Source organism: Lissotriton vulgaris, chromosome 7, assembly GCF_964263255.1.
Source record: "Lissotriton vulgaris chromosome 7, aLisVul1.2, whole genome shotgun sequence".
In the NCBI taxonomy this organism is placed as follows: domain Eukaryota; kingdom Metazoa; phylum Chordata; class Amphibia; order Caudata; family Salamandridae; genus Lissotriton; species Lissotriton vulgaris.
In genome coordinates this window covers 855,520,719-855,539,694 of record NC_141695.1, presented here as the reverse complement: position 1 = coordinate 855,539,694, position 18,976 = coordinate 855,520,719, and positions in this window count along the sequence as shown.

The window sequence follows — 18,976 nt, the reverse complement described above, 5'->3', positions numbered from 1 at the left end:
ATTATGAGAGGCAAGTTTTAGTTGTGCTAAAATATAGGGCATAACAAAAAAAACACAAAAACACTGAACGCATACTTAACTGCAGTCGGTGCTGCTCGTATCACGTTTGGGACGTTACAGATGATGGCTTCTAAAGCGGCCAAAAATAGTAAAGGTCCGCTGTATTGGAGAAAGGTATAGTTTTTTAAGCGTGGTCTCCGTAATTTATCTCTATCTGAAAGGAGATTTTAAAGCGGGTCTTACCTCGAGGTCCAGGTGGCTTTAGATGAGCCGACGGCGCGTTGGGATCAGCAGGATCGCTTCCGCTATGGGAGGCAGGTCACTGCTTATTGGGCACATCGAGAATCACGTGTGTGTGGATTCTCTATCACGTGACGGGGTACTGACAGGCTTCAAGGCTTACATCGATCGCCATGTTGGAGCGGTTTTTTTTAACGAGTGTTGTAACTTAATGTCAATGATGGCCTGGAACGTTACAGGAATTCTAATTCCGTAGCGTTTTTAACGTTAAGGATTTTCGGACAATCTGTATTTCGGCCAAAAAGAAATTACCTCGAAGTAAGAAATTATGCAACTGGCATATGGGTTGTTGAGAGATTGTTTTGTGAAAACACCCAGTGCCATTAAGGTGGAAGAAAGAATGATTTGTGAGCAACCCCAGTGACATTTGTTCAGCGAAAATTATTTTGAAACACTTCTCATTTGTGGTTCCAGTAAAAACAAATTGCTGTTATATGCATCAGTACATTATGAGCTATGGAGTGCTAAATTACGGACGCCAAAATATTCAGGTTTTCCATTTTGGTCTGGAATTATGCGACTGGCATATGGGTGGTTGAGAGATTGTTTTGTGAAACCACCCAGTGCCATTTAGGTGGAAGAAAGAATAGTTTGTGAGCAACCCCAGTGACATTTGTTCAACGGAAATTATTTTGAAACAGTTCTCATTTGTGGTTCCAGTAAAAACAAATTGCTGTTATATGCATCAGTATATTATGAGCTATGGAGTGCTACATTACGGTCGCCAAAACATTCAGGTTTTCCATTTTGGTCTGGTTCAAGTTGAGGGCAGTGCAATGTTTATGTCCCCTCTGGAATTACAGAAGGGTGGTCCAGTCCTCATTTCTATTTAGTCCATTATGGATCGTATCAAATTGGATGATGCTTTTTAGTTCTTCGCGATTGAGAAGTTGTGCCAGATTACCACCCCTTGGTGGAAGTTTAACTGTCTTCAGGATTATCCATTTGATGTCATCTGCAGAGTGTCCTAGTTCAGAAAAATGGTCCACGAGTGGTGCATTCTGTGTCCCACATCTTATACGGCTCCGATGCTGACATATCCGGGTCTTTGCTTTCTGGGTGGTCTGCCCGACATACATTTTTGGGCAGGGACACAAGATTGCATAAATAACATTCTGGCTATTGCAATTGGTGAAGCTCTTCAGAGGTACTGTTACACCATTGTGACTGAAATTTCTTGACTCAATTGTGAACTCGCAGACCGTGCAACAACCACACTTAATGTGTCCTAGAATAGGCGGAAGCCCCCAATTGGATTCAATCGTGGTGGTGGTCAAGGTGGAAGGGAGGGCAGCCCTAACCAAATGATCTTTTAAATGTTTGCTTTTTTTAAAAGCAAAAATAGGCCTCTCTAAATGTATTGGACCTGCGTTTAGGGTTGGCCAGTGTTTGAGAATAGTTTTCCTGATTTTATTGGAAATGGGAGAAAAGGTGGTAACACAGGCTATTCTCTCACTTTTGTCTTTCACTTTTGGAATTAGCAAGGCATCCCGAAGACAGTACCAGGCCCTTTTAGATGCTATTTTAATCAGTCTTCTTGGATAGCCACGTGCTTGTAATTTATTAGTAAGGATACCTGCTTCTTTGAAGTAATCTTCTTTTGTTGAACAATTCCTCCTTATTCTCAGAAATTGAGAATATGGTAAGGAGTCTTTTAGAGCCTTTGGGTGATTACTGTCGTAACTAAGGAGGGTGTTACGTTCCGTAGGTTTCCTATAAAGGCAAGTTAGTAGTTCATTATTTTGATGGAAAATAGTTAGATCTAAAAAAAGCTATTTGATGTTTGTCATGGACCAAGGTGAATTTAAGCTCAGAGCAGTTGTTATTCAGCCAATGGTTGAATGATTGTAATGTCGGGATATCGAGATTCCAAATAAGGAAAATGTCATCGATATAGCGACGCCATAGAACAATGCCATCGTAGAAGGGATTACTCTCTGTGAGAATGACTCCAGTCTCCAGAGCATCGTTAAACAGGATTGCTAAATTGGGGGCGAAAATAGCCCCCATGGAAGTCCCCTTTATTTGCTGGTAGTAGGTGTTATCAAAACAGAAATAGTTTTTTGTGAGACAAAGTTCCAGGAGCTGCAGGATAAAGACAGTGGGAACCCTGTGAGGACGTGGTCGTGAATCTAAAAGACGCTGAAGACCAGGAGAGCCGCTGTCTGGGGAATGTTAGTATAAAGCGACTCCACGTCCATTGTGCAGAGGGTGTGGACTGTGGGCTCAAATGGGAAGTGTTCCACAAGGTTGATCATATCCATGCTATCTCTCACATAGCAGGTTGTTGATGGTACAAATTCTTTGATGAAGAAATCTACATATGCTCCCAAAGGCTCTAAAATGGAACCACATGCCGAGACTATTGGTCTGCCTGGGGGGATTTCAATGTTTTTGTGCACTTTCGGAAGTGTGTAAATTACCGGTTGGCGTGGGCTTTTAACATTAAGGAATAAATGTTCTTTTTTACTGAGGAAGCCCTTTGAGACTGCTTCTAAGGTGAGTTTTAGTATAGTCTCTTGGATGTTCTTCGTTGGGTTGCCTGGTAATCTCTGATAGTGATCAGTATTGCCCAATTGGCGTTTAATTTCAGTTCTGTAGGCGTCAATATCCTGGAGGACAATTCCTCCACCTTTATCGGCGCTTTTTATCACCAATCCTGAGTTGTCTTTAAGGGAATTTATGGCATCTTTTTCTGCTCTTGAGATGTTATAAGGCACATAGAGTTTTTTCTTTTCAATGGCACAGATGTCCTTGTGCACTAGTTTCTCAAAGGTTCGTACCTCTGTTGGTACCATGCTGGCAGATGGAAGGAATGTGGAAACTGGACGGAAGGGAGTATTGGCATTGTCACTGGTGGAGGGGTGGAGTTGAAAGAAAGCTTTTAGACGGATTACTCTAAAGAATCTAAGAAGTTCTGTTTGTAGCTCCATGAAATTTGGGCGAATGGTTGGAACAAAAGACAGGCCTTTTTTCAAAATAGCTATTTCAGGGTCCTGCAACAAATGCTGTGATAAGTTAAAGATAGGTATTAGTTCAGATGATGTGGTGGGAGAGGGGATGGAAGGATCAGGGTGGTGGACGGCCTGGGAGGGATTTGGCAAGTGTGTTAAAGCACCAGGGTGGATCACCACTGGTAAAAGTTGTTCCGAGTCTTGCATTCTCCTGGAGCATTGAACCATCGTCGTGGTTTCTTTACTCGTCCTCTTTGGGGGGTACCTGGTTGGCCCCTGCCTAAAAAATTGGGCTGTGCTCCTCCTCCTCGTCTTTGATTACTTGCTCCTTCCCCCGGTTCCAGAGTTATCAGAAGATTCTTCTGAAGTGTCTGAGAAGCCCACTATATGTTGGCGTCTATTGTATCTGCCCCAGGGTCTACTGTTAGGATTAAACTGTGGCCTGTTGGTGTAAAAATCTTTTTGAAGGTAAGGGTAGGTGGTTTCGACGTTGTAATTCTTGATATCTTTTTTGATTTTATTAGATTTCTTATTTTGTTCTATTCTGTGAAATTCAGCTACCGTTTTGTCAACCTGATCCAATAGGTTTTTACATTCAGCGGTAGGATCTGAGTCACTGATTTGTTTTAGTAGATCATTAATTTCTGTCTCTAATTCTTTCAAAGTTTCACTGGCTATATCAATGCCCAGTGCTAACCAATGTCTGGAGCATGTGGTTCCTATATAGCTGAAATTAGAAATATATTTAGGATTATCCGTGAAAATTCCCGGGATATTGCGGACTTGTAGTCCAACTGGAATCACGTCAGCCTTCAAGTAATCTGTCAGCATCAACACCATAAGTTGTAGTCTGACCTGTTTCTTTTTGAGCTTCTCAAGTTGTTCAGGTAATGAGGAACTAGTAGCTGTTGGTACATCAGGTGTGTCAGAGATTAAGGAAGGGCCTGAACATAATTGTTTAAGATATTCAGCAGTGTATAGGGGAGCATGGGCTGACATTACTTTTTAGAGAATAGGAAGTATATATGTGAGTGAAGAAAAGTACAGATACTAAGGTATAGTGGCAATAGGATGGCCGTCCCCGTAAGAACGGGGAGTTTCGGATTTTCAGAAAACCCTACAATCATGCGATTGCGCTAAAGTCTTTTTTGGGGGAACAAGGGGAACCCAATAAATGGCCTGGGACCTTGGGTATCAAGTATTTTAAGGAAAACACATGGTTCCCAGCATATACAAATAAAGTTAGAGATAATATATAGACCACAATGGGCTGCTATATAATGCAAAAACTCCCTTGCCCAGCCGGGCAGGGAATGTTTATTCAAGGAATAGTTTGTCTCAATGCATAGGTAAAACAGGTAACCAAAGACATAACGGTTACTGTAAGGCACAGTCCTGTGCCGTACGTGAGAAGGAAGTGAAAAAGACAGTGAGTGTGAACAATATCAGGCAAACAAAAGTGAGCTAACAGGCCACTGATACACATTCAAATCAACAGTGTGTCCTGGAGTGAATCTTCCATACAATAATAAAACAGATTCTAAGTATGGGACACTCTAAATGCAGTCGACGGACGTTTCGATCCCTAGCTCTATCATAGGGGGATCATCTTCAGGACTTTTGAATTAAAAAACTTTTGCCTGAATGTAACCTTTAAACATAAAACCGCCTGTTGTGGAGAAATGAAAAGGAAAAAACACAAAACAAGAATACAATCAGTAATTACAAAAGAGAAATGTACAGTTTTTGCTCTCCAGTTACTGTATTCGGAATCGCAGTGATTGGTGCATCCATAGATGTGTGTGCATCCCATGCAGTTCATGCGGAAAAACTTTTTCGAACCGACTTGAGGTGTCCCGAAGTGTTTCTTAATAATTGGACCTATACAGCAATAGATTTAAGAGTGGTTGGGGTGATGGCATATGGCCGTGTTGGAGTATATGGCCACGAGTGATTTGGTGATATTTCTTAACAGGCGATGGGAGTGTGAAATACTGAAGGAGGTGTCTAGAGCAAGCACTACCGGACACGTACCAGACTAGTGTCTGTTGGTGGGGTTTTTTCTTGTAGGATGTCTTCACTTGTTAAGGTAATAGCCCGACATCCTATTCGCAGAGAGAAAAAGGGAAACCTTGCTTGATATTAATTTTAACATGTCAATTATGACCTAGATTGTCATATGTAGGTGAGAGCGGCATGCGTGAGAAAGTGAGCTATTTTCCTTATTTTTTTGAGTTGAAAGAAACTGGATGACACTACAGTACCTACTTGTCTTTTCAAAGAAAAGTCCTCACTAATTGTTACTCCCAAGCTTTTGACTGAGGACGATCTCGTAGGTGGGGCCCCCATGCTAGAAGGCCAAAAGCAAGGGCTCCAGCTTAGTTCACTTTGCCCAGGCAAGACCAATTTAGTCTTGTCTGGGTTAAGTTTCAGATGATTAAGACTCATCCATCCCTGAATGTGTGTCATGGTGTTATAAAATTCTACCACAGAGTCCTTGGTGTTCAAAGGGAAGATGAGTTGTAGATCGTCCGCGTAGTTATAGATGGTAACTTTAGCATTTCTTAGGGAGAACAGTAGTGGGCGAAGGTACAAATTAAAAAGCAGAGGTGACAAAGATGAGCCCTGGGGTACTCCACATGTGGTGGAAATAGTGGGAGCTGTAAAAGGGCCCAATCTTACTGATTGAGTGCGGCCTGTGATAAAGGAGCGAATCCAACTCAAAGCGGGCCCCCTGAGGCCAGCTTGTTCGACACGGTTGACCAGAATGGAAAAGTCAACCGTGTCGAATGCTGCCGAAAGATCTAGTAATACTAGGGCCTGGTGGATTCGTTTATCCGCATTCCGCCTCAAAGTATTTTGTACCGCCAATATTACAGCTTCCGTTGAGTGACACGAACGGAAGCCTGCCTGATTGGGTTCAAGATATTCCGTTTGTTCTATGAAATTAGACACGTTTGTACAGACGTGGGCTTCCAGTAACTTAGAGGTATAAGGCAGCAGTGATATAGGCCTATAATTTAACGGATCAAGCGGATCTGCTCCAACTTTCTTGATCAGAGGGATAAGCAAGGCCTTCTTAAGGCCATTGGGAACTTTGCCCTGTAAAAGTGATCCATTTAGCAAAGGAAGCACGCCCTCAGGAATGGCTGTCCCCACCTCTCTCAGGATGTGCGGAGGACAGGTATCATCGGGTGAGCCAGATTTAACCCTTGCAAAAAGGTTGGACAAAGTCTTACCATCAATAGGGGGAAAGGTTTCTAAAATGTGAGGATTATAGTAAGCGTCATCCAAAGGAGGGGGGGGCAAGGCATTTAAGATACTCTGTTTTATGGTGCAAATTTTGTTAAAGAAAAAAGAATTCAATGAATTGCAAAGATCCTGGGTATGGGTAACCGATGGGGTGGTTCTATCACTACTGCTGAGATCATTCACAATATTGAACATGTCTTTTGTCTTATTACGAGAGTTCAGTATTTTTTCGGAGAAGTAGTCAGTTTTTTGTTTTAGGGCGAGTTTTTGATAGTCTTTACGGGCCTTGCAATAATTGGCTTTATCTTGTGTCAAATAGCTGATTCTCCACTTCCTCTCTTTCTGGCGCACTTCCAATTTTAAAGATTTCAAATGTGGAGTAAACCACTTATGTACGTCATTAGGGCGGAAGCGGGGGATGTTTATACAAGGAGCGTGGGCGTCAGCTGCCTGACGTAACCAGTTAAAGTAGGCTTCTTCAATGGCATCGATGTCCTTGGCCATGGGGGGAAGGGACAAAGCCAAGGTGTCCAAAAAAGCTGAAGTATCAATGTCCTTCCATTTTCTGATTTTCCCACCTGTTTGGAAAAGCTGCTTTTTGCCCTTCTCAATGGTAAGTGTAAAATGTATGAGAAAATGGTCCGACCAGATACAAGAAGTTATAGAAGAAATAGAGAGGGGAATATTCTGGGACCAAATTTGATCAAGGCTGTGCCCTTTTTCTACGTTGGCAGATGGATCTGTTGTATTAGGTTCAGATCTAAAAGTAAGTCCTTAAGTTCTGCTGCCTGAGCGTCCAAGTCAGTAGCATCAAACCAGAGGTTCAAATCACCCAACAGAACAATTTTAGTGTGATTGATTACAAGAGAGGCTAGTTGTTCTGCCAATAAGGCAGCAAAAGTGGACATGAGTTGAGGCGGGCGATAAATTAGGACCATTAACAGTGTTCCACTGTCAGTGTCCAAGGACAAGAGGCGGTAGTAGGGAGAACTTGTGAGTATTATGAATAATGGCTGCAACTCCTCCACCTCTTTTGTCGGCGGATCTATCAGCATTTAAAATGTAATAGTCCGAGGGAACAGCCGCCAAAATGCCTGGTAATGAGTCTGCGTTAAGCCAAGTCTCAGTAAGGAGCAAGATATCGGGTTGCTCAGATCGCAACATTAAAAATATGTCCATATGATGTTTGGCCATCGACCTCGTGTTCAAATACATACATTTAAGCTTGGTCTGTGATTCTAATAAGAATTGAGAACAAGTGCGGGGGCTGGGGAGGGTAGCATTTCCGGCTGTATACTTGGACTTCGAAATACCATAAGTGGCGGTGCGCTTGAGTGCATGAGGTGATAATGGTGGACATAAGTTGTCTATAGGTCTTAAAAGCATCAGGTCATGAGAGGAGTGTGTGTAAATTTGACCAGGGGTTTTGGCCCCCGGCCCCAGACGGGCGCAGACGGGCTTACCTCAGGTGAACCTACGGCGCGCCTTCGTCGCGCCTGCTGCGCCCGTCCGCTGCGCTCCCGGATACACATTTAGTTTTAAGCCCTGCCTCCCGGAAGAACTAGACCGCTAGCTCCGGTCCAGCCCCACCCAAGATGGCGCCTCGCCTCGCGCTCCACACAAACGGCACCAGCCGCGGTGGAACGGGGCGGGGTACAGATAGGATGAACCACAACACAGTGCACAAAATTAGTGAGTGCTATTAACATTTTTAAATTCAAATTCAGGCATAAAAAACAGCGCTGACATCTCAATCATGCCAGTACTGTCTGAAATAACAACAGGTAACTGTGCGTGGTAGGTCACTAAATAGCACTGACAATCGGTTCCCCAGAGAGCAAAGTTGCTGCCACCAACCTTCAGTTCTCGAGGGGCCCTCACTGATTGTCAGCGAGGGATCTCCAGCAGTAGACAGGCTGCGCAGTTCTGCACTGTTTGCAGCCTGCATAGAGTGTACTCTGGGGCACCGAGATAGAGCACATTATTAAAATCAAGGCGAGATTGCATAAGCCCTTGTATAGCCACCTGTTTGGCTTCCATGGGAAGGAGAGGGTAGATTTTCTTTAGCATCCTCATGATGCCAAAACAGGTGGCAGACAGTTTTGTGGCCTGCACATTGAAGGAAAGGGAGCTGTCCAACCAAACTCCCAGGCTTTTGATATTATCTTTAGGAGTTGGTGGAGGGCCCAGACATGGGGGCCATAAGGCGTCGGGGAGGCGAAGATCTGGGGGGCCTAGGAGCATCAGCTCCGTTTTGTCCCCGTTCAGCTTGAGGGATGAGGAGGGCATCCAGGTCTTCACCTCTTCTAGGCATTCTCTGAGCCCACCTGACGCAGGTCGGTTGTCCTCCTGCGCCAGTGAGACCACCAGCTGTGTGTCGTCCGCATACGAGATGATCTTAATCCCGAAAGGGCGGACGACTTCAGCCAGTGGCCTCATGTACAGGTTGAAGAGTGCGGGGCTCTGGGAGGACCCCTGGGGGACTCCACACTTCAGGGGTCTGCTGGAGGAGACAGACTCACCTTCAAAGACTCTGAAAGATCTGTCTTCTAAAAAGGATTTGAACCATAGCCAGGCTTTGTCCTTGATCCCGGCACAGGACATACGGTGTAGCAGGGTGTCGTGGCTAACCGTATCGAACGCTGCGCTTAGGTCAAGGAGGATCACTACCACTGACCTTCCTTGATCCAGGATTTTCCTAGCTTCCTCGGTGACCATGAGGAGGGTGGTCTTGGTCCCGTGTTTCGGTCTGAAACCCGTCTGCGCGGGATCTAGTAAGTTGAAGCTTTCCAGAAAGTTAACTAGATGATGATTTACATGTCTTTCTAGGATCTTACTCACCCAGGGGAGCAGAGAGATGGGTCGATAATTGCCCAGGTCAGTTGGATCTAGACTGGGCTTTTTTAGGAGCGCTCTGACCATGGCCTGCTTCCAGACAACCGGAACGGTACCGGAGGTGATTGAGGTGTTTAATACCTCCTTAATTATAGGCAGGGTGATCTGGGAGGCGGCCATTATTATGTCTGGGTGGGCGGGGTCGTCAGGGGATCCAGATTTAACTCTCTTCGCTAAGGATTCAAGGGTAGTGAGGTCCAATAGGGGAAAGTGAGCCAAGGTGGATTGGGGTAGTAGGAGGGGGTAAGATGCAGGGGATTTATTCGGTTGGATAGACGAGGTGATATGTTTCGAGGGGGGGAAGGCTGAATGGAGGGTGTTTGCTTTTTGGAAGAAGAATTCCGCAACATTATTGCAATGGGTGGTGGTTTTTTCGACCTGCAAGGAGGGAGGCGGCCTCGTTAGCTGTTTCACTATGTGAAAGATCTCCTTCGGTTTGGACTTGGCCATCACTATTCTATCAGAGAAATATGTGGCCTGAGCTGATTTAACTTGCGTTTATAACTTTGCGTTATATGAACATGGCAATAACATATTAGCAATCTGTGCCCAAAAGTGATCATCTATACTGGTGGGACTGTATACATTATAAATGGATATTAGAGTATTATCTATAGTGAGATGTAGAAGAAGCCATCTACCCTCTATATCTTTCACTTCTTTCTCAGCAACAAGAGGAAGTGATTTGTGGGACAAAATATCAAAAGCATTCTGTTTTGTTTAGCGGGAAACAAATTGCATGTCTCACCCATTTTTTTCTTAGAGTACTAATATCTTTACTTGTAAGGTGAGTTTATTGTAAAAGCGCAATTTGGCATTTTAACCTGGATAAATGTATGAGTACCCTTTGGTTCTTAAAAGGGTTATGCAAACTTTTATCATTCCAGGAAACTATACGAAGGTATTGGTCATTTGTACATAAAGTAAAAGAACATATAATGAAAATTAGCATGAATTTCAAAAAGGAAAAAGGTAACCCAAAAATAGTGACAAAGTAAGGCATAGTAAAAAGGTGGTAAAATAAAAAACAGAAATATAGGGAAAACCATACAAAATATAAAAGGGATAAAGAAATGAACAAAACATGATAAGAAAAGAAGAAATTGTGAGAAGCCAAAGAGGCTTTGACCATGTTGGATGAAATAAGATTTTTTTAAAAGCGCAGTGTAGTGATGAGGTGGGACAATGCAGAGAAGACAGACATCCGGTAAGGAGACCCAAAACACATGTAGGAGATAAGACATATGAACCAAGAAAATAAAACAAAGAACACTATTACATCAAATCATTAAGGATACTGGAAACACTTAGCAATGTATAAAAGACATAATTCAAACATTAGGTCAAGGGAAAGAAGACACAATGAACACAGGAGACACCTGAAGCAGGGATCCAACTGGTAAACAAAAGACACCAGCTAAAAACAAAACCAAACATTGAATCAGGAAGATCCTCAATGCACACTATATTAATAGCAAGAACAACAAACATGGCAGAACAGCAAAAGTTAAGTTTGCCCAAGTTCCATTTCTTCTTCCATTTGAAGATAAACAAATCTCTTAAGCTCGTCTGGTGATTCAAAAGACATAGTTTTATCCTTAACGTGACCATAAACATGCAGGGATGTTCAAGGCTATAACAGCATTCGTAGATCTTAAAACTGTATGTAGCGAAATGAACTCCTTCCATCTATTAGCTGTCACTCTAACTGCATCCTGTGTAAAACATCCTTTCTGTTCCAACCACAGAATTTGTTTTTATTGATAAGTAGTCGACATAACCTTCATCAGATCTGAATGTTGTAGAAATGGGACTATAGTTCCTCTGGATCAAGCTGAGGAGGATACTGCTTAAGGACCAACATGATGTGCTTTTGGCAAGTTGAAGTCAATGCCATCTTTAAGACCAACAATTTTTGAAATATGTTATTTGAGGCAAGAGAGTACATCAGAACCTTCAGTGCCCTCAGGAATGGCATAAAAGCTGAAATTATTTTCTCAATTGCAATTTTTTAAGTCCTTTGTTGCTTAAGAGAGGAGATTTATTTGGGCATCACTTCAATCTTATTTGACATCTTGAACGTCACTTATTTGCTGTTCTAACATCTGAAATGTGACATTCATTTCTATCACAAAAGGCTTTAGGCGTCTTATTTTGTCCATTAAATCCTCAAGGGTCAAATGTAGAAGATACTTTGTTTGTGATGCAGGGTCTTGTTGGTGTCTTTTATAATGATTACCAGTAATTTCTTTGCCTGAATTTGGCATTGTCACAGGCAAAGTAAAAGATTTTGACTTAGTAGTGGAGGCAGTGCCCATTCTTACATATGCAAAGATAGGCTACCGGTAACTCAAGGGAGGGAATTAGGCCAGGGTTCACAAGGTAGACAGATATGCTACTTTAAAGGTATCAAGAGAGTGTTCCAAATTATATAGATAACTGACTTCTCAGAAGAGAGCGTGATGGATTCTACCAAACATTACTCTATAAATCACTTCCAAATCTCTTACTTGCAGCACATAAAGTATTTTTAATAGCATTAGTCATCTGCAGCACTATGGTCACATCATGAAAAGAACACATAGAAGTAGTAAGGATTCCTCAGCTGTTTCTCTGACAAATGTAACATGACTGGGAACACTGAAAAGGACCTTGTTCCTGTGGAAGGTGTGGATACCATTTCCAGAGTAACTATAAGTGGAATTTAGTAGCCCAAGAAATAAAATAGTTGCAAAACGACACATGTTATATCTGTTCCTCTCTCATCTCCTCAAAAGTAAAATGCAAATGGTGTCATTCAGAGAAGTGGAAATAAATATGGGTGTTAAATAAAGGCCATGGAAACCTTCAATTTATTAAAGAAAATGAAGATCCCAAGAAGAATCTCCTCCATATATTGTGCCCTGCCTCCTCCTGAAGTGCAAGAAATGTGACCGTCAGATGCGTGGAGCTAAAATAAAATGGCATCTGCGGCGGACTGATGCGAGGAGCAGAGCGTGAGGTAAATGCAAAAGTTACACACCTTGAAATGGTCTGAAAATGCACTAACCTTCTCTTCATGTCATCTGGTGCCACCACTGCTCACCTTAACTGTGGAGGAAGAGTAAATACTGCAAGTGTCCAAAGGACAGGGGATCCGAGAGACCTAGAAGCAAGCAGCCATCTTTCAGGTGGTACGACCATGCCCCCATCCACCTTTGTTTTAAAGTGTAGCATAAATCAATGGCAAAATTCTATTGAATCTCTTCAGACCATTACAATTGTGACATGTCTTCTCTATGATTCATTAAATAAATCTCACAAGAGAGATTTGTGTCCATTATGACTCCAAAGTAACAGTATTGGGACACAAACTATTTTTTTTATTATTAAGGTACAATTTATTGCCCAATTTTGCATCCATATTGAAGACAGTGCTTTAGTTTTCTTTAAATTGGATTGCCAAAGAAGTTCCTCATTAGAAGTGACAATTTAAAAAAAAGTCTTTGTAAACAGATTGGTGTCACTACAACGCAGGCTATTACAACGCCTGCTGTTACAACGCAATTTTTACATCGCATACCACTACAACGCATAGTGCTTTTAGGCGCTGGATAGTGAATTATTTAATTTACTATTCCAACTCCAGTCCCCGTGGATAGTAGGGAAGGTGTTGGATAGTAAATTAAATATATTCCCTATCCTAGAGCGCCCCCCAGCGCAATGCGTTGTAATGGTTTGCGTTGTAATGGTTGCGATGTAATGGTAGTGCGTTGTAATAAATGCGTTGTAAGTGATGTTTCCCTTGTAAACTGATGATGTGTTAGACAGTAAAACTAAATCATCAGCACGGGGTAGTCTGTAGGCACAGATAATTTAATCTTTCTACCATAGCATGTTAATGAATGGAGTACCACTACGTTGGGTACACATAACAATAATTATTGAACATGCCATACTCGTGCCTGAAATCTATGGGACACACAGTGCAGGGTTTAGGGTAAAACAATACTTGGCAGTTGTCGTAGGTGCCACCAGAAGATAGGTTACAGATCGTCCTCACAAGCAGCAGGTGTGACCTTATTGCCAGAGAAGGTGGCGAAAAATATCAGTTTGCCAATGGCCCTCAAATCCCTGGTATCATACATGGGTAGAAATCAATATGTGGAAAATTGTCATTTATTCTATAACCACATGAGTTCAGGGATAGTTGTTTGAATTTTTCTTTCTTTTGTTAATCCTCGACAACGACCAGGTCATAAACGGTGTTATTACCCGCTTTTCTTAAAATAACTTGTATCATACAAGAAATTGATAGATGTACTAGTTTTTGTCTCATTGAGGGCCTCTTTTACGGTTTGGGGAGCAGGATACTCCTTCAAAACGTGGTGGATTTCCCGTCCTCCCTATTACAAGTGCCATAGGCTATAATACACTTGCAAAATGGCAGACTGGCTAGCCTCCGCAGTTGTGGGGCAGTATCCGACTGCTAAACTCCAAATAAGTCTCTATGTCAGAAGAAAGAAAACTCTCAGTCAAGATCTTTTCACCATGCAAAGTTCATGTACTTCTTTATCATCCATTTCCTTCCCAGCTTCGAGATTGTCCATTGAAAGTTTTCTTCGAGAAACACTCATTTTTTAGCCTTATCAGGTTAAAATAAAATCTCACCAAAATATATTTTTAGTTAGGATTTTTTCAGCAAAAGACTAGCGGGGCATATTTACAATAAACTGGTGAAGCGCGGTGTTACTCTAAAATTAGTAATGCCGTGCTCCAACAGTTTTAAAATGCAGGGATGTGCAATATTTGCAAAAATATGGCGCACCCCAGCATTTTCCCTAGTGCTGGTACTAAAAAGATTGCCTAGCACCAGCGCGGGCACCCTAGAGCCATTTTACTAGGGTGGCTGGCCTGCAGGGGCGATTGTGTATGTGGAGGAAGGTACCTTCTTGCACATAAACAATCTTAACAGGCTCTATGCATGTGTGCTGCAGAACGCAGCACAAGTGGAAAAAGCAATTATGAGGGGAAATACAACATTTCTCCTTGTATCAGCTGTTTAAGACCAGGTATTTCATGGTCTTATTTTTGGCTCTGACCCATAACTTTTAAACATGGTCCAGAATAAAAAAACAATGGGTTTTACGGTGGTATGCCCTCTGCAACACCCATTGGACGCCCCTCTCACACTAAGTGCTGCATGAATAGGGGCATTATTTACATGGCGGCCTTAAGTTACGTTAAGTGTTTTCTGCCTTGTAATTAAGGCAAGGTGTTTACGCCACCAGAACATCCCTCAAAGTGACGTTCTGTCGGCGTAAATTTTCTGGTGGCCTTAAGTCCTTGTAAATATGCCCTAAGGTGCCTGATTTAGAATTTGGCGAGTATCCCGTCCACCATATTACAAGTGCCAATGAATATATTTCACTTGTAATACGGCGCACTGGATATCCGTTTAGTTTGTGACGGAGTAACCTGTTTAAGGAACTCTAAATCAGGCCCTCAGTCTGTTAATTTCTTCAACAGTAAGTACAATGAATTTTGATTCACCAAAATGTCAGGGGTAGCATAAGTCACATAATGCACCCTTTGACATCAATGACATCAGCGTGTATAGCTCTCTTTTTTGACACTTTGAAAACAAGCTTCAGACCATTGAGCACGTGGCAAAGTCTCCATGTTCATCTCTGCAACCATGATTTCAGCAGTTTCTTTGCACATAAAGAATTTACAGAACTTTAGGTGCAGTGTTTCTATTGGGGAATTATTCCATTCTGTATGCTCTTTAGTTATTATCGGGCCTCTTCCTCCCCCTAGAGTAAAATTGGATATCTGATGCTTCCACATAGTTTTAGCGTTAACCCCTTCCATGCTGGTGACGAACCCCAGCCGTCATGCACTACGGTGCTCGTGTGCTGATGACGGCTGGGGTTCGTCATGGCCCGCCCGTGTTCGGTTTTCATTTAATAATGGCATAGACAAAGGGCTTTTTTTGTCTGGTCAGTTTAATAATGTGTGTTATAGTAACATGATAAGCTGAGCAGTTTCTAAAGGAGTATTGCTGTGAGTCCACTCCAGTAAGAATCAGCATGGATGAGCTGCAGAATATATACTGGCCTGTGGTGACTGCACTCCTGGTCCAATAGGGTATTATTCTCCTGATCACTAATGGGACATTTCCCTTGCATATGCTTTCGATATTCTGGTTTTGACTTCGCCCAGGTTGTTACTTCATGCATTTGTTCCTTTGGCGAGGCTGCTCACTGTGCCCAAAATCCCATGTACCTTTCCAATTGGGCTACTTGTCACGTATTTTTACCTCGGTTCAGCCAACTGGTTTATCACTTCTCTTGTTGGGTGCAGCATGGCACTCTTTGAGCACAGCGAAACACATCTCTGCTGACTGGCAGTACATGCTTTTCATGTGTGTTTAAAGAATAGTTTATTAAACAGCCTCCACGCCAACGTCTGCCTTGAAACAGTTAGGTGCGTTATATGTTGTACTGGTACAATATATGGTAGTATTTCTAATATTGTGGATTGTGTCTGTATTTGTAAAGTCAATGTTAGTGTGTCGTGCATCCTAATTTCCTTCTCAGAATGTTATACTTATCTGTTGAGGTCTATGTGTAACCAGTTTGCACTTTCTGCAACACAGCAGCACCCCTGCCCTGTTAAACAGCACCAATATTTCTGGTACCTTATTTGAGAATCTGGTGCCATCGGTCAGAAATGGGCGAGTGGAAAGATTAGTAGGTGGAACCAGGTCAGAACCAGTCAGAGCCCTGACAGTGGTTTAATTTGGCCATAATTACAATAGTGAGTGCTGAGCTATGTTAGTTAGTAAGTACATTTTATTTGCATAGTTAATTAAAACCGTTGCAATACAAAAATATATATATATATATATATTCATTAAAAGATCTTTCATATAGATGTGTAAAACTTGTTCCTTCATAATGCTTATGTCTTTAAAACCATGTTAATAAACTTGCTAGTTTTGAACAACTATTGCAGCATGATACCTTGACAGTTTTTATCTCCTGGTTTATAGGCTTATAATGTCTTCAAAGCTGCCTTGCGCATTGTCTTGTGCTTTTTCTGGCTGACTTCTTGATGTTTCCATTTCTGGCATTTTTTTCTTCCGCACAGTCACAGAAACGTTACTGCTCTGCAGTTCAATTGTGGATCACTAAGTGCGAAGCATGCCAATAGGGCTTGCCTCCTTGTTCGAATCCCTCGTTCATTAAACAATTATTTCAACAGTTTCTTTCGTTCATTGAGAAGTTCTTTACAGGAGCATAATAAATGCAGCAGATCTTCCTGAGCTGTTCCACATAATCAGCACACAGAGCCTGCTTTATTCCGTAGCCAAGGTGGAAGATGCTGGGTGTAGGGGAGCAGACCAAATCTATATTTCATGAATGCAATTTTTATATTTTTGTCGTAACCCAGATTAAAATAAGCTTCCGCACCCGGTGTTGTGTATGTATTCAAAGTCATCCATCCATGGGCTCTCTGTGAAAGTGCGGCCTTATCCTCCAGCCATGACAGTTGTTTTACCGTCTTTCACACTATTTTTTTAAAGATTACCGTGGTTGCCGGTGTTTCCCAAAGTTGATTTAGCCCCAATTTTTCTAAGCAGCTGTGAAGATATTTTGCAGCTGGCAGTGAAGTGTGCATTTGTAGTTCTTTCCACAGCTGTTCGTTTAACATTCCCTGAGGAGTTTTTCGTGCTTTATCCCATACAATGACGAAGACCCTTTGTCTGGCGATTGATTGTTTCAAGACGCCAAACTCGAGTCTAATTTGTGCAGGTGAAGTATATTTCGGAAGCCCAAAAATGACCCTGTATGCAGTTGTAACAGTGGGGTCAAGTATTTCTGTGTCCTTGCCTTTCTGTACCTCGCTACCATAGGTGATTGTTGGTAGGAGTTTTGCATGAACCACCTCTGCGAGTGGCAGGATAGATGGTCCAGATATTTTAGAATTTAAGGTTTATAGGGAGGTTGCTATTATTAAACCTTTTTGCCTTATGCTGTTCTTCTGCGCCAAGAAGTGACCACCGGAATTCAGTTTCGCGCTGAGGTATTTGTACTCTGTTGTACTTTCTAATCTGGTCTCTCCCCAAAAACAGGCTGCAGTTTGTCGCCTTTTGTTCCCGATTACCATTGTTCTTGTTTTGTCTGGGTTGATCATTAAATCATTTGCTTGTGAATAGTCCTGCGTTGTATTTAAGAGATGTTGGAACCCTACTTTTGTTTGTTGATAAGGACTATGTCGTCTGCATAAAGAAGAAGTGCCTTGTCTCCTAATTTCAGGGCATGTGAGTTACAGCCGATTAGCAAAGGAACTAGATCGGCTGTATACAGATTAAAGAGAGTGGGTGCCAAAACACAGCCATGTTTCAGGCCTTTATAAGTGGAAATGCGTTTTGATAGGAAGGTTCCATTACTCAACTTCACCTGGTGCCACATGTCGGTATGCAGATTTATGATCAGGTTGAGTAGGGGGCTGCGGAAGTCCCCAGTGATCTAGTTTAGACCAAAGTCTGGTGCGGTTCACATGATCAAATGCGACATTGTAATCAATAAAGCAGCGCTAAAGTGATGATTGTGTTGCTGCTGCCTTGTCCATAAGCATTGCCATGCTTAATATGTTGGTTGTTGTCCCTACTGATTTTGTGAAGCCAGTTTATTGGCGAGGTATAGCGGATTTTTCTTTCACCCAAGCCTGAAGGTCCTCCAATAACAAGCCAGCAAAGTATTTTGCATCGTTGTCTAATAGAGCTACTAAACGATAATTTTGAGGTTCCAGCTTGTCACCAGATTTATGGATAGGGTATATGATTGATCCTCTCCATGAGCTGGGCAGGATGTTCAGCGATCTGATTTCTCTGAAAAGTGGGTCCAGTGCTTCTGCCCAAGGCTTGCCTCCTGTTTGCAAACTACTGGTGGAATTCCTTTTGGGCCAGGAGCACCTTCTCTTCTCAATTAACAACAAAGGAGTGACTAAGTGGAAAAAAAATAGTGCTATCAAAATTAAATAGTGAAATCTGATTTTTTCACTCTGTACTGTAAATGTGATCAATACTCACACAAGTGCATGTACAAAGTGATGTCTCTCTATCTCCCTGTGAAAACCCAACAGGTTCTCCTCTAAGGATGAAACCTATCGGGTGTAGTGATCACCCAGCGCTATAAGGGGAAGAAGAAATCCTTCCTTTTTGAAGGACCCTCACTCACCACTAGTTGGTGACATGCTTCATCATTGGGTCCCCGCTGGGGTGACCGAATGTCCCCCCAGCGTGCTACAACGCCTGATTACAGTGGAGCAGGATGTGGTGAGTTGTAACAGTGCCCAAATTAGAAAGTGACTATAAATGAGTGTACACGTGTGTTAAAAAATGCAGAGGTTGTACCTTTACAAGAATCTTTAATAATGGCCAACCTGCATTGGATAAAAACAATGTGGACGGACTACACAAGGTTCTGAGTTAAGGACCCGGAGTCCTAGTAGATATCAAAAATTGGTCAACTTGTTTCTGCTGCTTTGATTGCAAATTGCTCAGCATTCGTCAGGACCTACCAAAA